Raw genomic sequence first — 23,439 nt, forward strand, 5'->3', positions numbered from 1 at the left:
ACTGGGACCCCCACTTGGTCAGTGCCATCAGGTACCAGTTAAAGACAGAAACCCAAGCGTTCACTCAAAGTCCCTTCCCAGCGGTTCATCCTAGTGGAAGCCATGGGCACAAAGGAATGCGGCATTCCATGGAGGATTTTGGGGATAGGCTGCTTGAGAACATCAAAGTGGCTCACGTCCCCCGAGTATAAAGCCAGTGACTGCTCCCGGCTTCAATGCAGCACCATCCACAGCAGCCAAGGTCCGAAATCACCTGAGTGCCCATCAACAGGGGATGAAGGGAATGTGGCCTGATCATACACAGGAGCAATACTCCACCACAGTGGAGAGCCCTGTCATCCGCGACAGCATGGATGGAGCTGGAGAACATGACGTTAAGCGAACGAGCCAAACAAAGAAACGGCGCATGTTCTCACTCATAAGCAGGAGCTGAGAGCAGATCTCATGGAGGCCAAGAGTAGGTGGCCAACAGGGCCCAGCAGAGCCCACTCATAAGCAGGATGGGCAGAGGCTGGTAACAGGCACAAACACACAGCCTAACGGGAGCACAAGACCTACTATTGATAAATCAGCAGGGGGATGGCAGTGGGTCATCTGTGTATTTCAAAACAGCTAGGAGAGAATAACTTGAACATTACCAGCACAAGGAAAAGAAAGTATTTCAAGTGAAAGACATCCCAAGTACCCAGATTTGATCAATATAGGGATGAATCAAGATATCACATGCACTCTGAAAATATGTACATATATTATGTATCAACAAAAACCAAAACAAGTGACAGAAGCATTTGCCAAGCACATGCAGAAAAACGGGAAGCCTGACATGGTATGGCTGTGTGTCCCCACCCAAATCTCATGCTGAACTGTAACTCTGTGTTGGAAGTGGGCCCTGATGGGAGGTGATTGACTCATGGGGGTGGTTTCTACTGGTTTAGCACAATCCTCCACGTGCTGTCCTCATGATAGGTCTCCTGAGATCTGGTTGTTTGGAGGTGCATGGCGCCTTCCCCTTCACTCTCTCCCCTTCCAGCCATGTGAAGACATACCTGCCTCCCCTTCACCTTCCACCCTGATTGTCAGTTTCCCCAGATGTAGAAGCCTGTACAGCCCACAGAACTGTATGCCGATTAAACCGTATTTTCCTTATTACCCAGCCTCAAGTAGCTCTTTATAGCAGTTGAACAGTACAGTCCTCAGGACCAGCAATGTTTTCCTTCTACCCAGTGACCAACAAGGTCCCACACCCTAGCTGGTTTTCCGAAGCCTTTTCCAGAATGCTGAGGCTGTTTTGGGGATACTAACTTACCCCATCTCTGGTAAACCAGATGGGGCATCCTATTTGCCTCTTACCACCTTTCTCAGAGAGATCCCACCTCTGAAACAGCCTCCGCCAGGGGCCTCTTTTTGCAGCAGCAAAGCTGAGTATTCCTTGCACTTCCCTTCTTCTAAATAAGTAAACATCTTAAGCTTGTTTTTCCATCTTCCCAGTTAATTGAAAAAAAATCTCTTATGCTTTCTATTTTCCTAAGACACACACACACACACACACACACACACACACACACACACACACAGAAGAGAAGAACCATGAGGACAGGGGCTCATTTTCCCAGATCTGAGCCTGGCCCTCAAACACTAGTCGAATTCATACTAGCACGATATCCAGAGGCAGAAATGCAAATATCCCCACGACTTCAAATACCCTAAGGATCTAACAGGCCGAATGGCCCATGTAACTATGGTTTGTTTTGGGCCACTCCACTGGTGTGCAAATCCGTGTCCAAGTGAGCTCTTTAATTTTGGGACTTTTCAGACAGCTGGGTTTTTTTTTTGTTGTTGTTCTGTTTTGTTTTTATTAAAGGGATCTGTTACAGTTACAATTAAGAATATCCCAGGCCGAGTGTGGTGGCTCTTGCCTGTAATCCCGGCACTTTGGGAGGCCAAGGTGAGTGAATCACCTGAGGTCAGGAGTTCAAGACCAGCCTGACCAACATGTTGAAACCCCATTTTTACTAATACAAAGATGAACCAGCCATGGTGGCAGGCACTTACAATCCCAGCTACTCAGGAGGCTGAGGCAGGAGAATGGCATGAACCAGGAAGTGAGGCTGCAGTGAGCCAAGATCATGCCACTGCATTCCAGCCTGGGCACCACAGCAAGACTCTCACAAAAAAGTAAAAATAAACCAACACGCCCACTTAGTTCTTCACCAATGTCAGATACATCGGTTAAAAGAAAAATAGTATGAAACCATACTTTTAAATTTCAGTGTTGAATTTAATCATATCTTTTAAGAAGATATGAAGATAGAAGGTCCCCAAGGACCGGGGGAGAAAAAAGCACAGTTAAGAAAATTTTAAAACCTCAGGAGAAAAACAAGTATGGGGCAAGAACTCAAGGCAAACTTTTTCTTTGCACTTTGATTTCAAAAGAACAGAGATGCCCAAAATATAAACTCTCGCGTCTGCATTTTATATTCCTCTACGTCCTTTGAAAGGCTGGAGATGGGATCCCAGGTTCCAAAGTGCCTGGCCATGGTTCACATCAGGCGGCATCTTTCACAACCGTTTACTCCCCTGACTGTGCCTAGAGATCTCTGTGGCCCAATTTACACAAAAATGTCCTAATTTACACACGTTCATCACTTTGAACAAAGTCTCAAGAAATGAGACAAATATTGACACTCCACAGACACAAGTATTCTCTTCCAAAAAGTGTCAGGTTCCCATGAGCCAGGCAGCTTGGTTACAGAAAGCACTGGCTGACTTGCTGGTTTAATGTTAAATGCATTTAAAATGTTAAGTGGTCCGGCCCCCCTCCCAGTGGGTGTGCATTGAGCTGGCTGCAGTAGTGATGCACACTGACCACGTTCTTTCCTTTGATTTTGCTTCAAGCAGAGCACCCCAAACCCAGGAAGACGCCATAGGACAGCATCAAGGTCTAGGACGGTTCTAAGGAGAGCTGCAGGCTGACTGCCTTGTCCACAAATAGTCTCTCATTTCAGAGGAAATCACTGAAGAGAGTTCATAACACGTGAATTTTAAAAATTCATATTTCTAATTTCATCCCATTAGAACTGTTGAACAGATGTGCACCTGCTCCAATGAGAGGACACTCGGACAGTCCCTCACAGGTCCTCGGCCTCCACCTCCCACCTAGAAAATGTCAGCTCAAGCCAATCACAGCACAGTGCGATTTTCTATAATGTGCACGCCTGCATCTGACTGAGATGTGAATGTCTGGAATGTGCCTGCCACGCCCAGGGGGAACTGCAGCAGCTGTGGGGACACAAGCCGCTAAGGAATCTGATTTGGAGGGAACTCAAGGCAACTAAAACCAGTTCCACTGTTTTTTCTTGGCAAGGCTTGACCAGGCAAGCTGTTATCACTGTTGCTAATTCACGGTAATTGGGATGGGGACTTAACAGTAAGTAGTTAGAGCAATTACAGAATTTGCTACTCATTTACAATGGCACCGATTCCTGAGAATGGAAGAACTGTTGCCCAGGAATAGAGTTCAACAGGTCCTCTCCACGGCCCAGGAAACATGGCATTTCCACGCACCCCTGCTTTGGTCCCCCAGCCACCACCCTCCTGATCTCGGCCATCTGATGTCATCACTCCCCACAGCTGGAAACACCTCACCGCTTATCACCCTCACATCTGCCCTGCCTTCCTCCAGCCCGGGATATTCAGGGATGCCCACATACAGGACCAGGAAACCAGGGTTATCCTAAACCAGTGCCTGCATTCAAAGTCCTCCACGGAGGACAATAACCAACGGTCAATACTCCCAGAACCTTCCACCTCAAAACGGGAGCACATCTGGATTCAAGCTGACAACGCTGCATTCTCTTTGCCATGTACACACGGAGGCATGTCAGGTTCCACCTAAAGGTACCATCAGGTTCCACACTGGTCAGGAGCCCAAGCCTAGTCACTCTGCATGATCTCACTTCACCATCCACAGAGAAGCCTGCAGTTTTCCTCTGGTGCACGGTGTGGATGGTGGATGCATTTCCCATGAAGACTCGGAGACAGGAACCTGGCTAAAGAGGCCAGTCACCCCAGCCCCTGCAAGGCCTGGACCTGCCCCTCTGGTGTCTGCACACAGTACCACAAGTCTAGCAGTGCTGGCTCTGTGGTGGGATCCATCTGGGCCTGCAGAGGACCCGGGGCACAGGAACCGTGCAGCCTGGCTGCAGCCAGAGGCCTAAGGGATCCCCACAAGGGTCTCCAGCTGAGGTGCCCTCACCACAGGCAGAGCCATGCAAGAGAACTGCCGGCTGAACTGGAAACGTCCCAATCTGCTCAGCCAACTTGAAGGCAACAGCCACCTACAGCTGCTGAGCCCTGAAACGTGGTCACTAGACCCAAAGGGCTGAATCTGGAATTTAACCTGTGAAGTTCTTTTCCAGTGTGATTAGCTATGTAATCAAATCTTTATTCTAATTAAAGGAGTCTCAGGTTATGGGCTCCCTTGTCGGGCATCACAGCTCCAGGGAGTAAGAATGGGAAGGAGAGGCCCAGAGCCTCTCTCCATTCTCCACGCTAATTCAACACGTCATAAGGACAGGCACTCCAGCAGGAGAGGTGCGCATGGGAAGAACTGGGTTGGCCCTGACACAAGCATGACTCCCATGGCATCACAGCTGCCTCAGCCAACAGGCAAAAGACAATGATGCCCACCTGGATAGGCCACCGGATGTGATGAGGCACCCCAAGCCCTAGTCCCACAGCAGCCAGAGACCACCCGCTGCTCATCCTAGGTGAAACAGGCAGAGCTGCCCGAGCCCTCAAAAGCAAGAATTGAGGCAATTCCCGCGATTCCCGCGATTCCCACGACACACGTGACACTCCTCAGAGACAGACACAAGCTTCGCTGTGAAAGTGCAGCGGATGGTGCAGTCCCTAGGCAGGCTGCTTCTTCCAACGATTGGGGAAGAAATCAGATCCATTTCCTTGTAGGAGAATCATTTAGTACCGTGATTAGACAGAAGACAGAAGGTAGCTGATGTTGTCAAATCACCAAGAACCGCATGGCTGCTTCTCCAAGGAGGGCCTGGAAACTTGCAGCCACCTGCCTAGGGGCCGCAGTGTTTACAATGGAGATACGTGTGACTGAGGTCTGGCTTCCTCAGGGAAGCTAAATTTGAACCTTCGCCACTGAGGAATCGGTCATTTACAGTCACTCATCCTCAATGCAGAAGAGGGCTCAAGACACTGCACCAGACTTCAACACTCAGGGTTAGGGTTAGGGTCAGGGTCAAATTCACAAGTTTTACAAAATGTATTTACTTGGGATGCCAGAAAAGATGTAACTTCACACACCCCCCCCCACCCCCCAAGGTTTGCTTAGCCCCTTCACCAGTGGATCTCACCAACAGATGACACATCCAGGCCTCGTCCACGGCAGCACAGAAAAGCACTTGGAAGACAGCCACTCCCACCAAGCTTCCTGGCTTTGGTGTTTAAATTCTGCATCTCATACGTGAGATTACACTCCTCCGAACAGACATTGTGACTGTCATTTCACCCAAAAGGGCTTTAGGAAATGACACGCCGTCCAAACGCCAGAGGCCGCTGGCTGCCTTACTCTAGCCTAATTCCTTTGTGCCTCTATGGAGGCTTCACAGACATAGCCCGGTCACATTAATGACCGTATGAGAAGCTCAGGGCATAGACGAACTCAGTGCTGAATTTTTCCATTTATCGCCCCTTTGTTTTATTGAGAAGACAGCTGAGAAAGGCTGGGGCAGATCATCTCCTCCAGGGTAATGACTCCCCACTTCTCTTCACCCCAGGTCACCCCCTCAGTCACACACTTTTGAGAAATCAAAGCAATTCTGTTCTCTTCACTCTGGGTTCCAAGTACTAAATTCCTCCATTTTCTCAATTAGATTATCAAGCAGCCGTTTGTAATCTGGACTGCAATCTGATACAAAACGTAAAGCTAATTTAGGTTGTGGTAATAGCTCCTATTTACATTATAGACAAGGCATGAATGATAACTTTAATCTGTTTGTTCATAGGATCAATTTTGTAAATAAACCAACTATTCAAGCAATGATTGTCTTCAGTCAGATGCAAATTTGCTCATAAAAGATTTTCCAGTAGGAATTTTTAAATCCATGGTCTGTATTCCCTGAGCCTGTCTCTGCACCTTTCCCCGAGTGCACAGCAGGACTTCCCAGGGCATCCCATCAGCAGGCCCACTGAAGAGAACAAGCCCGCAGCCCCCAGCCCAGGAATCAAGTCCGAGCCCCAGCAGCCCCTCGTCCAGCTGAGGCTTCCTCACCAGCACAGCACCCAGAGATCTTCCAGGCTTAATGCCACGTGTGTGTGAAGAGTGCTGGAAGGACCACAGTGGACATTCTGCAAATGCAAATTCCCTCCTGCAACAGCCCAACAACCCTCTGTACTTTACTCAAAGTACCCATGCCAGGCAGGCGTAGAGTCTAATGGGGTGCCTAGGAATCAGCATTTAACACAACTCTGATGAATAAACAAGTTTGAGAGGCCGGTCAGTGAGAGGCTGCCGTGGCCTCCACTCATTTGCAGGCTCTGAAGAGACAGATTCAGATAACAGGCCGGATAGGACAAGGATGGGGAGGTGGAAGGCAAATTACAGGGACCACCAACCACCCTGCCACCCCCACTGAGACTCCGTGATTTAAGGAGAGGCAAAGCCAGGGAGAAAAGATGCCCACACCACGCGAGGGACTGAGATTTCACCTAAAGTGTGCAGCATGTGGCTGAGGGCCAAGGTTGGGCAAGCCAGGAGCACAGAATGGGGTTCACAGGCCCAGAGGTGCCCCCCCACACCCAGACCCCACGCAGACCTCCCAAGCACTGCCTGTGTCTCCTGCCTGGTTTATTTCCTGCCCCCCCTTCTACTGTTTTGGTTTCTCAGCCGCCCATCACCACCACCACACACCCCTCTCAAGATTGGTGGACTGAAAAGAGCAGGTGGGGTAAGAGCTGGGCTCTGGGACCAATCCTGCCTGAGACATGAGTTCTAACCCACCCAGCTGTGATGTGAGCCTGTGAGATTTCTCAAATGAGAAATGGAAAGGTAACTGAACCCACGTCCCAGGGTGACTGTGGAGACTGAGATCACATATAGCCACACCTCGGCGTCCAGTACACGTGGGACACCAGCCGTGTTGCCCCTGATGGGAATCCCTCTATGCCCCCTTTGCTACCAGAGTCAACTCCCAGAAGTAGCTGTGGAGGGTGCGTCCTCCATTCCCACTCCACTCACCTCCCATGGCTCCACGCAGTGACCTGCCATGCAGCGGCCACCAGCAAACGCGGTCCCACTGGATAACTGACCATCTCCCCCCCAACTTTGGGACGTCTTCCATTTGCAGTTCTGAAGCAGGCCGAGAAATTGCCTTCAAGGGCACTCACTTGTTCCTTATTGCACGTAATGACCTGCCACGCAGGACCACCAGCAAACCCGGCGCCACCATCCAGGCTCCAGGGAATAACTGACCCCCCACCCCCCACCTTGGGTCTTCTTCCACTTGCGGTTCCCAAGAGGGCTGAGAAACCGCCCTCAAGGGCGCTCACTTGTTCCTTATTGCACGTAATGACCTGCCACGTAGGGCCACCTGCAAACCCGGCTCCACCGTCCAGGTTCTGGTGGGTAACTGCACCCCTCCCCTACTTCCCCCTGGGGTGTCTGGGAGGCTCAGAAACTGCCCTCCAAGGGCACTCATCTGTTCCTTATTGCACTAATACCTCGTTTACAGAAATCCACTTTGACTTCCAGCACTGCAGGTTTGACATTAGGAATCCTGCTTGCTTGCAAGCTCCAAGAGCTTGAGGTCACGTCCACCTCACCAGCATCCCAGAGACCCAGTACTGTCTCACTCTGTTTAAAATTCCAAAACACTCTTTCAAAATGCTATTGTCATTTGGATTGTGCATAAAATGCTAAAAACCTTCAAGTGAAACAAGTATCTTCAACAGTTTGATTCAATCATAACATGTGAGTTACATATCTGCCAAGTTGTAAAGCCTCATGCATTTATAACATTTTATGTATGGTCAAATGGTTCATTAATATAAATTATGAGAATCTCTAAGAAACAGTTTTTTTTCTGGCATTAGATGACCAAAGGAAAACTGGGTTCTGGCTGGCTTGCTGGACCGTAGAGGCAGACATATCTGCTGACACAACCAAGCTCCTTGCCACTGACGTGGCCTCATCCCAGGCCCCTCACCCGGATGCCTGCACGCACCTGGAGGAGCAAGCTGACCTGCCCACATCTCTCAACTGCACAGCTGTTGCTCACACCGCAGATGGAGCTCAAGGCACGAGCAAGCCACCACACTAAAAATACCACGCAGCGTCCACGCCAGGTGACGGTGCTTTTCACTCCATCCCAAAGCCCCATGAGTGAGTTTACAGCCATGACTACTAAATGGATTTTTGGACCCTCAAGACATACTTTGTTTCCTTTATATGCAACAAAGTTACAAGACTATCCCTCACATATAGGCTCTGAAACTGTGGAATTATTATTTGGGAACAGAGCCTCTGCCAGATCAGGATAAGCACTTGGGACAACACCCTGTGCCCTCGGTCCACACAAACCCATCCAGACCAGAGGCCTCCCGCACTGCTCTGGAATTTCTGTGGATTTCTATAAATGAGGTATTAGTGCAATAAGGAACAGATGAGTGCCCTTGGAGGGCAGTTTCTGAGTCTCCCAGCCACATGGCCACATTCAGGCTGAAGCCACACCACCTCCAGAAACACTGTCCCTCGCCGAGGTGTGTCTAGCTTCTCCCTTTTTCCAGAACTTAAAACTTGAAAGGACAGGTCTGTGTAGAAAAACACAAACTACTTGCCATTCCTCTTCCCAGTTCAGGCTGTAGGAAGCTCATTTCAGCCCTCACCGTGTTCTGACTGTGGCTTGGTTCCCATAAGAAATAAAGTCAGAATTCTAGTCCCTGTCTCCTGGGCGGTGTGGCAGGCATACATACCTTCAGTTACATGAGGAAAGGCGTGGCGAGCTCCCTTCCTTCAGTAAAACTGCACGGTTCCCCGAACCCTGATGCCATCCCCCTCACGCCACTGTGAACACCTGGACAGAGCACATTTCAATGCGTGCACCTTCGTGGACTAGTTTTCTATTTCTCCACTAAATCACCCCAAATTTAGCGCCCTAAACACTGACTTATTTTCTCACATTTCTGGAAGCTGGAGTGCAAAACAGGTCCCACCACCTAACATCGAGGTGTCGGCAGGGCTGGCTCTGGGTAAGCGACCGTCTCCTTGCCTCCCACAGCCTCTAAAGGCTTCCGCACCCCCTGGTCCATATGGCACCCACTGTCTTCAGGACCCACAGCGGCCCTGACGGCCCCTCAACAGGAAGACAGAGAACGTCAGGAGCCCAGACTCTAACGCTAGGGCCATGCCTCCCCACCCTCCTAGCTCCTCACGTACTCCTGTATGAGCTAATGTAGATTCCACTTCAACTAGTGTCACCTGTGTAAGGGGTAAGTGCCCAGCTGTGAACTGGTTACTCTCGCCCACACAGACCCCGGGAATAAACTCACAGGCCATGGACCACTTCATAAGCAACAAGTGACCACCAGCTCGGGGACCTCCATGGCCCAGCGGAGTCCTGTGGTGCCTCCCCGTGGGCTCAGGGACCGGTGGCTGGGGTCTGCAGCGCCAGAGGGCCCTGGATAAAAAAGAAAGCTCCCATGTCGGGAGGCACCCACCTGCGGTTGGGTTCCCGGTACTTTAAGGAGCCCAGTTGGACAAGCCGTGAAGCGTGCAACTCCATCACCAGAATAGTGGCTGCACGTGGCGAGTGCACGGGTGGCCACCCCTCAGCCCAGCTGGCCACGCTAAGCACATCACCTCTGTGACGCCCAATCAGACTCAGCTGCTGGCACAGTCCAGGCATCCGCCCCCAAGAACATTCTGGATCACGATTCACAGTAGTGATTGTGATCAGGGCCACACGTAGCTGAATGTATTTACAGGAGGACGCCACAGCCGATCTGGGTGGACTGAGAGCATTTCCCACTGTACCTTCTTACAACACCATTTTATTTGCCCTTTATTAAACTTTTATGGCTTTTTTCTATTTATCTACTTTATGGGAGTGTTTCTTATTCTTATGACTGCAGCGATACTTCAAGCTACAACTATCAATGTGTAAAATTAGTTTGGAAGGCGCCTTATCATTACACATTTCACAAGCAAGCAGTCAGAGGCACCCAACCCGGAGGCCTGTTTTCTTCTCTGAGCCAAACCTACATTGGACTCAAAGAAAACGGCACACGGAGAGGGGCTGGATCTCCAGCTCCCATTCCTAGGGGGCCTCCTGGGGATCAGATATGGAAGGAGAAGCCCTGGGCTACGGCACCGTCTTACTAAAGAAAAGTCCATTTGGGTAAATGTAAGCACCAAACTGAAGAGATTAAGCAAACCATGAAAAGAGACCACTAACCACAGCTTCTCTAAAACAGAACTAAACTCCCTTTAGTTTGAATTGGAAAAGCAGAAGTGATGATCAGGATACAAAGAAAAAATGACAAAGTATCTGAACACAGGAGAATAAACAAGGGCCACCGTCTCTTCCCGTGTCAGTGGGAGCCTCGCATCTAAGCTGGATTTAGAAGGTTGCTACTTTGAACGGAAAGTTATCTTCAACCCTAGTTTGTAAGCAAGCGGAGCAGAACGCTTCAATTATTTCAAGGTTTAGCGGTAAAGCTCTGCAACTCTCACAACCATTTTAATTGGTGTGAATTTTAAAGTGACTCAATCTGTTGGCTGGAGCATCTAACGGCTTAACCACGGGGTCATGTTGGAAAATTATTCCAATTGCTTTTGTTTTTCCTACTGAAGATGCATTTGAACGTTCTTGTAGTTTGCAGTTGGCTGGTTCTGATGCTTGGTCCTGAGGAGGCCCAAGTACCCGGAGAGGAAGAATCTGAACCCTCAAGACACTCGAGTGCTGTCTGGGGAGATGGAGGCCCCAACCTGAGGGCCACTGTTGGACTCAGCACGGGCGCAGGGCCGCCCTAGGCAACGGGCCACGTATTTGCCGCTTACAAAACAACATAAGCACACACCCCCAGGTGTGCACACACGCTCTGTACACGCTCACGTCTGTCCGTGCCAGCACCGGCAAACACTCCCAGGTGTGCACACATTCTCTGTACACGCTCACGTCTGTCCGTGCCAACACCAACACACAACCCCGAGATGTGCACACACGCTCTGTACACATCTGTCCCTGCCAATGCCACCACATATCCCCATGGTGTGCACACACATTGTGTACGTGCTCAAGTCTGTCCATGCCAACGACAGCACACACCCCCGAGGTGTGCACACACGCTCTGTACACATCTGTCCCTGCCAACGCCAGTACACATCCCCAAGGTGTGCACACACATTCTGTACGTGCTCACATCTGTCCCTGCCAACGCCAGCACATACCCCCAAGGTGTGCACACATGCTCTGTACACGCTCACATCCCTCCCAGCCAATATGAGCACACACCCCAGGAGTGCACACACACTCTGCACATACTCACGTCTGTCCCTGCAGCCTGAGTCAAACAGTCACAGAGAAGCATAGGAGGAGGAGGAAGGACGCGATGGGCACTGAGGTCCTGGGCCGGTTCCCCTCTCTACCTCGGGAGAGACCCCTCATGTGATCCTGCCGTCACTCACCCTTCCACTTCCATCCTCTACCCTCCCACATGGATCAGGAGGACGCCCACTGCACAGAGCTGTGATGAGCATGAACAGAAGACGGCAGGAGCTCACGCCAAGGTGCTGAGCACGAGGCCTATGGAGTGCTTCTTTCTGCTGTGACTGACATCATCAAACAAGAGACTGACACGGCTTCTGCAGAGAATGTCACTCGCTGAGAAACTGAAACGTGTGACCTAGGAGCCTGTGAAGGTCTAAGAACAAACTAACAAACCAAATGGCTTTGTTTGTTTTTCAAACACCATAGCCTGTTTTTTCCTTTTTTTTTTAATGCTCTACCTTGGGTATCACTTAGTTTAATTTCAAAGTAAGTCCAATAAATACACAAAATCGCAGCACTGAGCATGGAGCATTGTTTCACTTCATGTCCTCCAGCCTTTAGGACACATTAAGGAAAGACGTGATTCCAGGATTCCCATTAGAAAGGCTGCCCTGAGGCACCTGCTGGGGCAGCCAAATTGTAGCACTTGATGCTGCCCCCAAGCTGCTTGGATGAAGCAGAAGATTCCGGAGGTCTCTTCTCTTCTGCCCCTCGCCCAGGAGAGAAGGTTGGGGGAGAAAGGTGAGAGAAGACAGGAAGAAGGAGGGGGGAGGGAGGGAGAGAGGAGGGGGGAGGGAGGGAAAGAGGACAGGGGAGGGAGGAAGAAGGGGCATGTTCCATCCACCAAGGCAGTCGCACTGCAGAGAGAATGGAGGGTGTGTTGCCTCTCAGGACACCAAGTTCAAGCTGTTTATAATTGGTAGCGTAAACAGGGACCAGCAGAGGACAGGGCTGTAATTGGAGGTGACAATGTTTTATTTTCATAGTTGATATTGGGGACTTGGACCTACAGCACTGTGCCTTGCCCTTTCACCAGATGGGCCATGCCTCTCTATACTTGAGTCTATTTGACTAAATACCCGATATTGACTAGGAATTATGACGTGTAGGATACCCCTTACCACAGTAACAGAATTCACGTTCGAAATGCAATTTGCTCAGGGACTGGCTTCTAACTCTGGATGGGAATGTTAAGCTCAGTCCCGTTCAATTCAATAAGCATTTATCAAGAAACTCCTAGACCAAGAGCTGTGTTAGACACTGGCTATGGGGAGATGGAGATACCAAGATGTGGAATTAGAGCTCGAGAAGCTCAAATGCTTTCATTTAATTCCCTAATGCAATTACCTAGCTTCAACCTGATGGCTGTAATGTCTAAATTCACTTTTTCTTTATTCCAGTTCTACATAACAAAGCATAAATAACCACAGAAGAATGCTTCTGTGTTAGACTATTCAGTGGACAGAGAAGAGCATTCTGACCCGTGTAAGACACTGTCTCCGTTCCTGGGGAGCCCGTGAGGTGGCTGCACGGAGCACACGCGTAAAGATTCGGGAGCAGGAGCGTCAGGTGATGGGAGGGGCACGGAGGCAGCACCAGGCAGATGCTTGCTGAGGGGCCACTGCAGCCGGGCTGGCCGGGAAGGTCACGGCAGCGGGCACAGGCATCTCCCTCCAGCCGCACTTGGTTTTCACGAGGACGCGTGCAGGGAAGGGGATGACACTGAAATGCTGTGGCGCTGAGGGGAGGAGGGGAGGGACGCAGGGCTGAGGGCTGGCCACCACCCCTTATGTCCCTGCCCCTATGAACACTGCCAAAATCAGCCCCAATGGGGAGAAGTGAGGTGGGTGAAAGAGATGGACAGACTTGGCTTCCATGGAATTCACAGATTCCAGTCATTAAAAATCCCGTCTGAGTTTTCATCTGGAAAACTTTGCGAATGCATTTAGGGACAAGAGGCAGAAGATGAAGCCAACACAGTTGGGCTCAAAACGCCGCCCTTCTCCTTCTCTCTGCATCCAGGACCCGCCCCGAGCCCCTGAGTGTGAGGACCCGGAGCTGCCCAGCTCAAGGGCGCGGCCCCTGACCAGAGGAAGGAGACGCACAGCGGGGCCCCCAGCAGTGGATGGCAGGATCTGTGCTATCTCAGTCCCAGGGCCCCAAGCAGAGAAGGCCTGGGGCTCCCAGCTGAAGTTTTGCTGTCTGCTCTGTCACCAAAGTCGAGAAAGACTGAGTGGGACCAACGCCAGACCTGCCAGCTCCTCGGTGGCTGCCGATGTGGCCCTCAGGCTGCGGGTAAGACCGTCTAGGGGAGCCCAGACAGCAGCGGGAATCACAGCCACCAGTGCTCCAGGGGCCCCGAAACACAAGTGCAGCCTGAGGAAGGCAGCGCCCGCTCAGATCCCCGTCCAGGCTTGTGTGCCACACTCGAGAGGCACAAGGCACCAGAACATGGCGCTTTAAGTGTCTTTGTGGGGTGTAGGAACACAAAGTGGGGCCTCGAGTGGCTCAGAAGTCATTCCCACCAGCCCGCGGGGACCCGGGCGGCCCCTCTGGACGTGGCTGGCGTCTCTCCAGGGCGGGCTCCAAAGTACCCTGGAGGAGGTGAGCTTGGGTCTTGCTCTGACCTGAGGGAGGCCCCTGACAAGTATCCTGAACATGCAGGCACACAGCTGGCTGACTCATCTGAAGGGACCTGCTGAACCACGAGCCAGGGAGGGCTGGAGAGAACTCAACTAACACACGAACCCTGCCCAGGCACCCACCTAGGGCGCCCACGAGAAAACTAGGGAAGCTGTGAAGACGGAGGTGTGCATGGGGCTGGGAGAACCCAGGGAGGAGCTGCACTGGGGACCGGGAGGGATGGAGGGCTGGGCCCCACAAGCAAATGAGGGAGGCACTCAGTGCCCTGAAGATACCGCTGCACCCACAGTTGCAGGCCTGGCTGGCAGCAAGACCTTGACTGCAGGGGCCCAGGAGCACGTGTGTTTGGCAGGAGCTGCCCGCCTGGAGCCGCACTACGGGTACCGTCACTTTAGAGGCAGGTACCTGATACCAACGATGACAAGCAAACATGCCACCCTGAATTACAGCCGTGTCCTCAGCGGGTCACTGTTTACGCTGACAATTACAAAGAGCTTGAACTCGCTGTCCCAAGAGGCAACAAGCCCTTCATTATCACGGTCGCAAGCCTCTGTGCAGACCTCCTCCCCCGCGGCTTCCTGTTGGGGCAACGTGAAGTCCCATGACAGTGACTCAGAGCCAGCCCAGTAGCTTCAGTGCAGGAAAAATCACAAAAACTCAGACACATCCTAAACATGGGCAGTTGGTAGGAGCCGATTCCTCAATTAAACCTGTTCAGAGGCTTTCTGGGCTAGCACAGCTCTGATCACAGGCTTGCGCTTTCTGCTCCCTGTGAAGGGGGCTGGGCTCTGCCATTCTGCAGGCTCCGCTACGTGGAGTCTGCCCTGTGGCCTCGGTGGCCTGTGCCAGACAGTGTGACCGTCGCCCGCAGTGAACACTTGGCACAGCAGAGCAGGCTTGGGGAAGAACAGAAAGTGACCTCTAAGCCTGCAGAAGACGCTAAGCCACGCACGGCCTCACGCGCACTGCGTATCAATCGCGGCGGAAGCAGGAACGAGTTCTTAATAGTTCCAGGAAATGCAAAGGTCGCCCTGGAAAACTGCGTGAACCTTTCTGGCTACTCACAGGTGGGGAGCCACTGCCTGAGACACAAAGGTAAAGAATTAACCTGAAACTGCATATTATAAAACTTATTTTTAAATGACGGCGCTTAATTTAAAAGACTCCCAAAGAATACTGCATTAGAAAGTGACAGAGTGAAACCGTGAGGCTGACCACAGGAGTCTCTGGAAATTTCACCAAATGTTGTGTCAAAACTGGGAAACAGAAGAACCGCACCTGATGAAACATTCGATTAATCACTCGAGTCCTCCCCACATACAAAGCTCCGTTAAAAAGTGTTCCAAAGGTGGAGAGGATGATATTTCTTCCGATTTCGCAGGGGGTGTACACCACCCCTGTGATACGATTCCTAATATGCATGGGGAGAGAGGGTGATATTATCTCATTATTGTGGGAGGTGTACACTCCCTAGTCATATGATTCCTAATATCCAGGCACGGAGAGGACGATATCACTCCCAATAGAGCAGGGGGTGTACACCCTTTCTGTGACATTGTTCCTAATAGCCAGCGGGGGAGAGGAAGATATTACTCCCAATATTGGAGGGGGTGTACAGACCCTTGTGATATTGTTCTCTATATCCTGGGAGGGAGACGATGATACTAGTGGTAATATCGCAGGGGGTGTACACACCCACTGTGATATTGTTCCAAATATCCAGAGGGAGAGAAAATGATATGACTCCCAGTATCACAGGGGGTGTACATCCTCCTGTGATATTGTTTCTTATATTCAGGGGGAGAGGATGATATTACTCCCAATATCGCAGTGGTGGTACACACCTCCTGCGATATTGTTCCTGATATCCCGAAGGGGAGAACATAATATTTCTCTCAATATGGCAGGGGGTGTACACCTCCTTTGTAATATTGTTCTTAATGTCCATGATGGGAGAGGATGATATGACTCCCAATATCACAAGAAGTGTACAGCCGCCTGTGATGCAGCTGCTAACATCTAAGTGGGGAGAGGATGATATTACTGCCCATATCACACGAGTTGTAAAACCCCTTCAGTATTTTGCCTACAATCCCGAGGGGAGAGGATGATATTGCTCACAATATCGAAGAAGGCATACACCCCCCTGTGACACTATGCCCAATATCCACGTTGGGAGACGATGACATTACGCCCAATATCGCAGGGGGTGTACACCCACCCAGTGATATTGTTCTTAATGTAATCCACCCCCCACCACCAGGGATATCCTTCCTAATATCCAGGGGAAGAGAGGATAACATTATACCCAATATTGCAGGGCAGTGTACACACCCTCTGTGATGTTGTTCCTCCTATCCAAAGGTAGAGACGATGATATTACTGGCCATATTGCAGGGAGTGTACACCCTTCTGTGATGTTGTTTTTGATATTCAGTGGGGGAGAGGATAACATTAATCCCAATATAGCAGAAGGTGTACAGACCCCTGTGATGTAGTTCCTAATGTACAGGGGAAATAGAAGAATATTACTTTCAATATTGCAGGGGCTGTAACCACCCTGCCCCCCGAATATTGGTCTTAATATGCAGCGGGGTGGAGGCTGATAGTATTCCCAATATCCCAGAAGGTGCACACACACCATTGATATAGTTCTTATTATCCAGCAGGAAAGAGGCTGATTTTAGTTTTGATACCACAGTGGGTGTACACCGCCCCCAACCCTGGGGTATCGTTCCTAATATCCAGGCGGGAAGAAGATGACACGGCTGACAATATCGAAGGGGGTGGACACCTCTTCAGTGATATGGTTCCTCTTATCCAGGGGGTGAGTGGATGACATTACTCCCAGTAAAGTAGGAACCTTACAGCCACCCTGGGATTTTGTCCTTAATAACAACAGGGGAGAGGTGATATTATTACCAGTATTGCAAGGGGTGTACACCCCTCCTGTGATATTGTTTCTTATATCCAGGAAAGGAGAAGATGATATTAGTACCAATATTGAAGGGATTTACAGGCCCCATGGGATATTGTTCTAAAGATACAGGTTGAAAGAGGATGAGATTCCATCCAATACAACGAGGGGTATACACCCTGCCTGTGATATGAATCGTAAAACCTAGAAGAAGAGAGAATGACATTGCTTCCAAAAACACACGGGGTGTACACCCACCCTGTGATATTGTTCCTGTCATCTAAAGGAAGAGATGGTGATGCTACTCCCACTACTGGAGAGGGTACACACCCCCCTGTGATATTGTTTCTCATAATTTGTGGGGGAGAGCATGATTTAACTTCAGATACGACAGTGGCTTGAAACCCAGTCTGTGATATTGCTCCTAATTTCCAGTAGGTAAAGTATGATGTTCCTGCCAAGAGAGTAGTGGGTGTACAGCCGCCCTGTGATATGTCTCCGAATATTCAGGGAAACACAGGATGACATTATCCCAAATCTCCCAAAAAGTGTACACCCATTGTGTGATATGGTTCCTAATATCCAGAGGTGCAAATTGTGGTATTCGTTCTCCAATCGCAGGCTGTGTACACACAACCTGTGAAATTCTTCCTAATATCCTGAAAAAAAGAGACTGCTAATAATGGACACACATTGCGGTGGGGATTAATTGGCTATTAAGATCCCCATCGCAGGGGAGTGAGGCACCCTCCGCGATGTGGGGAGTAATAGCCCCCTCTCCCCCGCTGGCTATTATGATCTACATCGCACGGCGGTTCAGGACACCAGCCCTGCCCCAACATTGACCCAGACAGTGGGTATCATGGGACCACCTCAGGGTGGGTGTCAGCTCAGCTCTAAGGTATCCCTGCTGCCAAAGACCAACAGTTCCTCCTTGTTTGAATCTGGCCACAGGGTCTCTGTTGGTGAGACAGATGACCATGAGGCAGACACCCTGAAATCTAGCACGACAGAGCTCAATGCCCCCATGAGAGGCACCATAGCACTCAAACTTTGCAGACATACTAGTGAAGGCCACAGCATGCCCTGAGTGAGGAACAATCTGACCAAGATCCTGGGGTCCTGCCACACAGCCTTTAAACCAGGGACTGGAAACTGTTTCCCTAAAGAGCCGGGAGTCAGTATTTTCAGCTTTGCCAACTGATCTTTGCCTCAAGGATGCAACTCTGCCCTGGCTGCATGACAGCAGCTTCTGCAGGTGGCCAGTGAAGAGATGGGCATGACTGCACCCCCATCAAACTTTACTTATGGACATGGAAACGTCTCAGTGTCGTGAAGTGTTATTTTTTTAATTTGTTCAACCATTTGGAAATGTAAAATCCATTCTTGATTTACGGGCCAGAAGAGCAGGCAGGGACAGGCTGCCCCTTGCCGACCTCTGGAATGAGCTTAGAGAAGGAAAGGACAGGCTGGGCCAGTGCAGCCTCCTCACAGCGGATTCGCTGCAGGAGGATCCTTCTTAGCAACCACTTCTCATCCTTCATCTTGGCTTCAAGTGCAGTTCAGGCAGAGAAAGAGAGAACAGAATTGGCCTCAGCAACAAGAAGGAAGGAGATGCAGGGTCAAGCAGCCGTGTGGATCGGTCACACTCAACATTCACACCAAGCGGAGCACAGGCAGGACCAGCCCGGGGGTGCTGAATGGAGGCTCTCTGGGGTGGGGGACCTCTGGGTGGGCAAGATTCTCTACCTAAAACTCATATAGAGGTTCTACACAGCAGTAGTTACAGAAAACACACACTAAGAAGAAGGCCAAAATAAAAATAGGACACCAAGTTTGGCCAACTGGGTCTCACAAGCCAGTAGGTAAGAAAGCCCAGGAGGGCCCACCAGAGGACCTGGGGGTGGGTTCCTGCCTGCAGGGACCCTGGCACACTCCATTCCCACAGATGAGGACCCAAACTTTGGGGAGGAAGCTGTCAGAGTCACCAAGTGAGCTAATCAGAACTGGAGCCACAGAGCAGGTGAGGACCCTGGCCACATCCCCGTATGGGCTCAGAAGCTGGGGCAGGGGCAAACCCCCAGGGGCAGATGCAAACAGTGGACCACAAGACTTCCTCCTGCCCAGAGGATGCTCAGCTCTCAAGGGACCACCAAGGCCTGGAACCCAGGGACACACCACCTGACCATCATGCCCAGGCCTCCCGGACCAGGCAATGTCCAGTACAGGCAGGCAGTCTGGGCTTGGGACCGGGACAAGGGTGGATGGTCCTGCTAGGCAGGCCTCCTCCTCCCTACCAGCTGGGCTGGTTGCACTGTAGTTTTGGTTCTGGCAACATATTGCTGCCCACTTTGGTCACACCAGTCCCTGGTTCCCTGGCTAGACCCCGTGCTGTCCAACCCACCTACACAGACCTCACACACCCTGTGCCCACCAGGCTCCTGTCAGCCAGGAGGACCCATGCTCATCCCCTGAAGTATCCGTGGGAGCCTGCATCCCACAGGGACCCACAACTCGGGGCCAACCTCCATGGGGCCTCTTGGTTGTGGTGGTAGGGGCGGGGGGGAGTTGACCTCCAGCCCTCCCATCCTGGCCACTGGGTTTTGTGGGGATCATTCAGTCCTGGGAGCTTCCTGGGGACCCCAGAAGGAAGAGAACAGGGTGGTCATGGCAGCCTCAGCCCCAGGCTCTGGGCCCAAATGCAACAGAAGGAAGAAAACAGAGTGGTCATGGCAGTCTCAGCCCCAGGCTCTGGACCCAAGTGCAACAGTCTTTAGGTTCTGGTTTGATTTGGGCGGTAACAACAGGTCTTGTCATTCACACAAGGATTGGCTTCAATATAATGCATCAAGGGACTGTGGAGGACACAGATCAGCCTCCAGCCCAGTTACACCTGGTGACGTAGGCAGTGCAGGCTGGGGAGTGGAAAAACTGATCCCTGACCTCCCCACATACCCTGCCCACCAGATGACAGAAGCGGCCAGGGATCCCCGACTTCAGGCAGAGGCAGGCAGCACAGTTGCTGCCTCCTTTGATCCCATCCCAGGGCCCACAGCCCCTGGAGAAACCTGGCAGGGGCTGAGTTGGGAGAATCAGGCAGGGGGATGCCAAGTGAAGAATGTGAGGGACTGGGCATGAGGGACACTAAGGGCACAGGGTCTCCTTCCCCTGGGGAGGTGGCAGTGAGACATATAGTAGCCAAGCCTCCGCAGGCACCACCCTGCTGCCAGGCACACGTGGTGTCCATACCCACCCCAATGGCTGCGGGAAGGTTCTTCATCAACAAAAGGGGAGGATGCACCCACGCCCACGTAGGCATTGGTGCCCACACACATCAGAGAAGAAAATTGCTGCTGTGCCCAAGTTGTGCGGAAAGGGGCAATGTCCCCTTCCTCCCCATGGTGGCTCCAAAATTACCTGCTCCTGCCAGCACTCCCACCCCCAACTCCACAAGCCGTTGACCTGCACCACAGTGCCATGCCATGTGCCAAGAACAGCTCAGCAATACATCTCAAAGGGTACTATCCTGGAGCGGCTGTGCTGGGCAAGGGACATGTTTCCTAGTCACAGAGGTTTTCCTTCTTTACCGCTCACCGGACCTGTGCCTCGGTTTCCCCCACTGTGGTACAGTGTAAAAATTCCATCTTGAAGGCTAGGAACCAAGAAACGTCACCACACCTGGTGAAACGGGCGGTGAAACTCCCTGCCTTGGACCTCTTGCTCCAGGACTGATGTCCACTGGGACATGGCCATGCCAGCATCCTGGGGAGGGCTGCATTCCTTGCCTAGGGAACATTGCTCCCGGTTAGGGATCACTAAGTTGAGGCCCCTAATGGATTGGGGGTGGCACAAGGGTAGAATAGAGGTAGCCCCATCATATGGGCCTATGTAGACCCCAGAAAGCAAGCATAGAGTTCAGACTCTTGTCTGAAGCTGGCCACCTGAAAGTATTTGCGCTTTGGGGTGTGATGAGGGCCTGGGGTCAGGGAACAAAATGTGCTGGTTTGGACATGCAGGAGGTTCTCTGCAGCTCTCTCAGGTACAGGGTATGTTGCCACGTATATGCTTTTAAAAACCCTAGGAGGAGGGGGCACCCAGATGGGGCCCTGAAGTCAAGGGCAAGGTCCAGCGTTTCTACCTCCCCAGCTGAAGACAGGCTGGAGGACAATTCTCCAGAGTTTCATAACAAAGAAGAGAAAAAAGAAATCAAAAAGACCTGGAGGATAGGCAAGCTAATGAGGGCTTACAGGGATCACCCTGCTTTATCCTCAAAACAAGCCTTCTCTATCTGTCCTCTGGGCCAGGTGAGGAAACAGGTCACAGTAGGACATTCAGACCCTGGGCAGGCAGCTGGCAGCCTGGAGCCCAGGAGGTGCAAACACATTTTCACTAAGGCACATCCTGCACAGCCCTAAATCCATTCAACCTTGAGTCAACACAGCACATGCTTCGGTGAGCACAGGGTTGGGGCTGGGGTTACAGATGAACAGCATCTCAAGGCAGAAGAATTTTTCTCAGTACAGATCAAAATGGACTTTCTTATGTCTTCGTCTTTCTACATAGACACAATAACAGTCTGATCTCTCTTTCTTTCCCCCACACAGAGAGTGTCACCCTGTATGTCAGCCACTGGGGGACAGGCTTCAGCTTACACCCACCTTCCAGATTCCACCCTCTCACCTTGGCAGAAGCTGGCCAGGAATTGGGGCTAATGGATGGGTGGGGTCTGCAGACGACACCATGTTCAGGTCCCCATGATGGCCTCACACATGGGTGGTGGCCCTGCAGTTCCAGGTGCAACACACACGCCAGCCTCTGCTTGGACACTGATCTTTGAGGAGGGGGAGCAGCAGAACCTGGGAACTAACCCCACAGTGCCACTCACACCCACAGATGATTCTCCACAGAGGCATCAGGTCTCGGTCCTGGTCACCTCCCCCTGCAGGGCCTCAGCTCTTTCCCGGGACTCACGTGGTCCTTCCTCACATGCAGCTCTGGTAGGATGCATTGCTCTGTACCCAGAGGCTCTGAGGTGACAATGGCCATGCTCAAGTAGAGTGCAAGGGCACAGGCTGGGTGTCCATTGTGGGGACCCTGACTGCAGCACTCCCAGGCTATCATCGGGCATGCTGGCCCCCAGGCTTAGCTAGGGCACCAGCAGTAGGAGTGCACTGCTCTGGTCTCTGCAGAAGGAGGACAAGTATCACTGCATCTTTATGTTCTCCTGCTGGTGTCACACTGTGCTTCTCATCTCCTGGTTGTAGGATTCAGGGCAAACTTTCTGAAGACCTTGTGGGAAACAGCAGAGTCCAGCAGAGAAGAGGAGAAAAGCCCAGCTGCAAAGATGAAAAAATGGCAGGTGTGACATGGGCCCCCAATCAGATTCTGTATTTAAATGAGGTCTTCCGGAACACCTGCTCTCATTGGATAATACTTCAAATATATATATATATAAATATACATATACATATATATATATATTTTTGAGACAAAGTCTCGTTCTGTAGCCCATGCTGGGGTGCAGTGGCATGATCTCGGCTCACTGCAACCTCCGCCTGCCGGGTCCCGGTTCAGGCAATTCTCCTGCCTCAGCCTCCCAAATAGCTGAGATTACAGGCATGCATCATAATGCCGGGCTAATTTTTTGTACTTTTAATAGAGACAGAGTTTCACCATGTTGGCAAGGTTGGTCTTGAACCCCTGGCCTCGGGTGATTCACCCACCTTGGCCTCTAAAGTGCTAAGATTACTGGCATGAGCCACCATGCCCAGCCCATTGTGGCATCTTAATCACAGAGGAAAAGAAGTCCTGGACCCAGCATGAAGATGATGGAAAGGGGTAAGAGCAGCTCTCTCACCTATGGTGTTGCCAGGCGCTTCCAACTTTCTACATAAGGGACACTAAACAGCTTTCCCAAGAAAAACAACTGAGATGTTGGGTAAAACCTACCAAAATGCATCTTTGTAAGTGCATTACTGAGCTGGCATTGAAGGATGGAATCCACAGCAGTCAATAAATAATTGGCAGAAACCAAAGTGGAATTTTTTTTTCTGTTTAGACAGTTGCACAGAGGATGGGGCATCAGAAACAAAACCGGATGTCTCTCCAAAATGAGGTCAGAAATCTGACATCTTAGACTTAAAATAAAAGCCCACCTCAGAGCAGGAGCAGCAAGGACAGCAGATGTCCGTGCATTGGTGCTGGGTGGAGGGAAAACCACTGACCCTGAGAACTGATGAGAAGCAGTCCTCCAGGAGTTCATGCTGGAAGATCTCGAGAGCATGGGTCAAATCGACGTGGCACCAG

The sequence above is a fragment of the Macaca nemestrina genome (genome assembly GCF_043159975.1).
Source record: "Macaca nemestrina isolate mMacNem1 chromosome 10 unlocalized genomic scaffold, mMacNem.hap1 SUPER_10_unloc_2, whole genome shotgun sequence".
Lineage (NCBI taxonomy): Eukaryota > Metazoa > Chordata > Mammalia > Primates > Cercopithecidae > Macaca > Macaca nemestrina.